The sequence below is a fragment of the Vombatus ursinus genome, unplaced genomic scaffold (genome assembly GCF_900497805.2).
Source record: "Vombatus ursinus unplaced genomic scaffold, bare-nosed wombat genome assembly UNPS02014821.1, whole genome shotgun sequence".
NCBI lineage: Eukaryota > Metazoa > Chordata > Mammalia > Diprotodontia > Vombatidae > Vombatus > Vombatus ursinus.
The window spans coordinates 9511579-9516542 of NW_020954599.1; the positions used below are offsets into that span (position 1 = coordinate 9511579).

At 37.8% G+C, this 4964-nt stretch overlaps 1 non-coding gene across 1 annotated transcript; it reads right to left on the bottom strand.

The window, feature by feature from the left end:
* Positions 1-1444: 1444 nt before the first annotated feature.
* On the bottom strand, positions 1445-1516 carry TRNAP-AGG. The gene has a single exon. It is a non-coding gene; the product is annotated as a tRNA-Pro (tRNA).
* Between the last annotated feature and the right edge of the window lie 3448 nt (positions 1517-4964).

The window sequence follows — 4964 nt, forward strand, 5'->3', positions numbered from 1 at the left end:
AGAGAGAGAGAGAGAGAGAGAGAGAGAGAGAGAGAGAGAGAGAGAGAAGATACTCTAGAATTTTGCCTAGTTTTCAACAAACTTAGGTATTGAGTATTTAATAGATTCTTTCTAAAATGGCATCATGAGATGATGAACAGATTCTTGAAACTTTGAAGTAATGTGACCTGGGTTCAGCTCCTGGTTCTGGCATTCATATCTGCCTGACCTTGGGCAAGACAATTAACTTCTCTTGTCTTAAACTGATCATTTGGAAAATGAGGAGGAGATTGTCATTTGATTTTGGAAGTGCCCCGGCTTTAAATAGATGAGCTTATGAAGTGGCAAAGATTCCTTGTCTTCCCATCATCACATTTGTCCCTTGAAAGTTCTATAGCCATAGGTAGGTTGCAGAGATAGGTAGGCTGGTAGTGCAGTTGATAGAGTTGATAGGCCTGTAGTGAAGAGGGCCTTAAGTCAGGATCTCTTGAGTTCAAATTCAGCCTCAGACACTTATTAGCTGTATGATCTCTGACGACTCACTTAAGCTCTGTTTGCCTCAGTCTTCCCAACTATAATAGGGGAACATAATAATAGCTTTTACATCCCAGAGTTGTCAGAATCAGAGGAGATAATATTTGTAAAGCATTTAGCATGTGTCTGGTTCATAGTAGGCACTTCGTAAATACTTATTCTCTTCCAGGTTTCTTGGCCTCTATGAGCCTCAGTTTCCTCATATATAAAATGGGAAAATAATGCCTGAACCCAAGGGCTGCCACAGATGATCTAATGAGATCCCTCATAATGCTAATATCTATGATTCTTAGAAATAGTTTTTCCAGTTTATAAAACTTCTCCAACCATATAACTGCAGTCAATAGCTGTTTATTCTTTTAAATTCAACTGTTCACATGAGCGCTATTTGTATAAAAATTCTTTTTTCTTTTTCCTACATAGAAATTAAATCATCTCATTGGCTCACTTATTTGGTGATCAGTATCATGCCCTTTCTAGTTAGAATTTCATATTTTAAAGACCTTTAAGTGGTTCTAGTGACCAGAAGTCATTGTTTGAGATGGAAAATGATGAATTAGTTTGACTTTCTTCCCATAAATTCTTAAACCCCTCAAATCTGACCATCCTCCTCCACCCACAAGCCTTTGTAATTACAGCTTTCATTGTTCTTCTTTTTCCAGAATTATTACCTTGTCACATGTGTTCCAGCCCATTCTTTGGGCCTCTCCCTCATTCTTCATCTTTCTCTCAGGGCTTTCGGTTGGGAGGAGTTTATAGGAGGAAGGCCAACCCCAGAGAAGGATAAGGTCTTCACCTCCAAGCTATGTAAATTCTAACCAATTTGACCTCCCTGAGAGATGAGGAACTGAGAACATCTAAAATGTGAAAACTCAGTTATATCCAAATATTTCCTTTACATCCCCAAAATTAAGTAGAAAAAGGAAAAGCAGGGCTCGTCCGGGATTTGAACCCGGGACCTCTCGCACCCTAAGCGAGAATCATACCCCTAGACCAACGAGCCACTGGTGACCAAAACTTAACCAGCCCTCTTCTTTGCCACATCAACAACAACCAAGAGCTATAATTACAAGAGGCTATCCTGTTTCCCTCTCTGCCTGGCTCAGAGCCCAGACCTTTCCATACTTTGCTTCATTCCCCTTCCCTCTGTGGTTAGCCTTCCACTACCGACTTAGAATTTTTTTTTCCTTAAGGGCTTATTCCCTTCTTCCATCAGTTTACAACTGGTACAAGAGTAGCTAAAATTAGGAAAATTCCTAGTGACCCAGGATTAATTGAAATTAGCAAAATAAGGGAACTGGAATTACTACAGAAGAATAGACAGCAATGTTTGGTAACTCAGTGAACAGTAATGGTTACCATGGATTATAAAGGAGTTTTAGAAAAAAACAAAATAGAGTTTTAGAAAAAAAATAATATGAGTGGCTAAGAAAGAAAAGATTTTTATAGAGGATAAAATCAGTCTGAATCTGGTGAGATGGAATATATTAGCCATAAATACAAAGTTCTACAATTTGCCTCCAAAAATTCACAAGTGTGAGATGAGGGAAGATGACCATTGATCTGAAAAATATTTGGAGGTATTAATGAAGCCCAAGCTCATGAGTCAACAAAGTATCACAAAAGTCCTCCCTCTTCCCTCAGAAGAAAAAAAAAGCCTAATAGGATGGAGGCAGTGATAGTTTTGCACTTATCAGACTATATTTGGAGTGATATTTTAATAGCTAAACTTTATATAGCACTTTAAGTTGTATAAAGAACTTGGAATATATTACCTTAATTGACCTTCATAGCAACACTTTAATGCTATTGTTATTATTATTATTATTCCCATTTTATGGATGAGAAAACTGAAACTGATTGAGGTCAACTAACTTATCTTGAGTCACACTGCTACTAAGGGCATGAAACAGGATTTGAACTCAGATCTCTATAACTCCAAGTTCAACATTCTATCAGCTATACTACCTAGAGCTAGGGTGGCTACATCTTGTCCTTGGAGATCTAGGATTACCTTTAGGAATCAGGAGGGTACTTTCTAATGCCATTACTAACACTCCTACCAGTACATTTTTCCTCCAAGATCATTAATTGAGAATCATTAGGCAGCTAACTTTAAATACCTTACAGAAAAGGGCAAATACCAAGGTGGTACATTAAGAACAGTTGGTATAAAACCCTAAAAGTCCTAAACATACTCTCCCACAAGTATGTACAACATCAAAGATGAAGTGGTCTCAAGTTCACAGGATATGTGAAGCGAAGGGATATCAAAGGTATTCCACCTGCCAGGAGCTTTTTTCTTCCACCTATAGAATGCTGAAGAAATTTCCCCTTAAACACGGCAGTTCTGAATCACTAGATCTGGGTCACTAGATCCTTGGGTTTCATGATGCAGAGACTTCTCCTACCTCTCCTCCCTACTTTCTCCCCAGGCAGTTTTTTTTTTTTTTGTATGGAGCATGCTGGAAAGTTATACATGCTCCAAATTCTGTAACTAATAGTCTCTTCAACTTTCTTGCTAATTTATAGATGATCCTCAGGGCATGGCCCAAACACAATTCTTGAACAAAATCGTTCTACTTCTAAGACATTTTGACACTTAGTCTAAGGCCTACAAGTGACTAAGAAGTTCTCCTCTAGTTAAGTAACAAACCATCAAAGGGTTGATTTATATTTTCACCCACCTTTATACTTCTTTCCTCAGATTTAATATTTTCTGTCCTCTGCAAATCTTCTGGGGTATATTTGGTGAAGGTCAAATTCTAGATATCTTATTAGTGACTTACTGAGGGTCTGAATTTCCCCCTTTTTTTTTTGTCTAGGTAATGAGGTTAAGTGACTTGCCCAGGGTCACACAGCTAGTAAGTGTTATGTGTCTGAGGCCGGATTTGAACTCAGGTCCTCCTGAATCCAGGGCTGATGCTCTATTCATTTGTGCCACCTACTTGTCCCCCCCCGCCACATTTCATTTCTGGGTACTTTCCTCCATACCTTGTACAACGGTCTCAGAAAAAGGCACTCACAGTTCATGATGAAACTTCATAATTCCATAATAAAGGAAAAGCATGCTCTTCCAGACTTTGAAACACATGGTTGGACAGCTTAGCAAACAAACATGTTTGTTACACGTTATTACCTGTCTTGTTTTTGCATAAAGGCTCTTTTGAAACAACAAAACAATAGGGAAATGAAAAAATGAAAAAAAATGAAAAAGAAAAAACAAAAAAAAAAGAAAAAAAATCAAGTCTTTTTTTTTCTGGGAAGTCCCTTATATTCCCTTATAGAATTCTCTGAGCCCATAAGACTGCCCACAAGGATTAGGGACCTTGGATTGACTGCAAGTCATTCTGTTTCTCTTTATATGACAAACTAAATCAATTTGGCGTGGTGACTGCATAGCCCACATTGGTCTACTGGCTCCCTTCTGCTGTGGTGAAGTCCCTCTACTGAGGCCTCTTGGGTACGAATTGATACAACAAAACTGGCATGTGGTCCAGGAAGAATCGGATATTTTACTCTTTCCCTTTCCCACCAAAGGGCTTACTCTGCTATAGACCACCCAAGTCATTAATAACTTAAAAAGGAAAATAAACTTAAGCTTTTTATCCCAGAAAGAAAGCTTCATCCTACAGACCATCAGAAACCATATAGAGCTTTTCATGTAGGGATTTAGGACCTTGGGTTTACTGAAAGTCATTCTCTTATCCTCAAATGAGAAGCCAAATTGTTTGGGTAAAAATTATTCCATGATTCCCTTAGGAATTAGAGTCATCTTAGCCAGAGTCTGAAAAATAAAATTTAAGCGCTCCTTTCTACACAGCACACAGTTGCTGTATTTTTGTTTTTGTTTTAGTTTTTTGTTTGTTTGTTTGTTTTACTCCTAAAGGTCTCTGTACTAAAGGCCTAGGAAAATTTCTCCTTTGTTTCTATTCCAAAGGACACCTAAAGTTTCCCTCAAGAGATCCCTGGCACTGAAAGAGCATCCCTCCTGGAATTCCAAGTTCATTTATATAACTGGAAAAAAATAGACTAAATTAGAGATAAAAGGAAAAAAAATCTAATAAGTTCCAAATAACTAAGCCTCACAAGAAAAGAGATTTAAACACTAATGCTGGATTACTTAGGGTTTTTAGGCCAGTAGATAAACCTTACCATACAGATTTGCATTGCATAAAGGTCTCATATGCTATTTAGGTAGTGCAGTGGAAAGAGCACGAGATTGGAGTTTGGAAGACCTGAGTTCAAATCTACCCTTACATGCTTGTTTTCTGTATGACCCTGGGCAAGTTATATAGCCTTAGTTTTCTCATCTGTAAAATGGGGATAAGAATAGCACCAACCTCCCAGAGTTTGAGGACAAAATAAGATAATATTTGTTAAACACTTTGAGCCTCTCAATTTTAAAACACCTTAAAATGCCTATTGTTACTGTTTGATAAAAAGGTAAA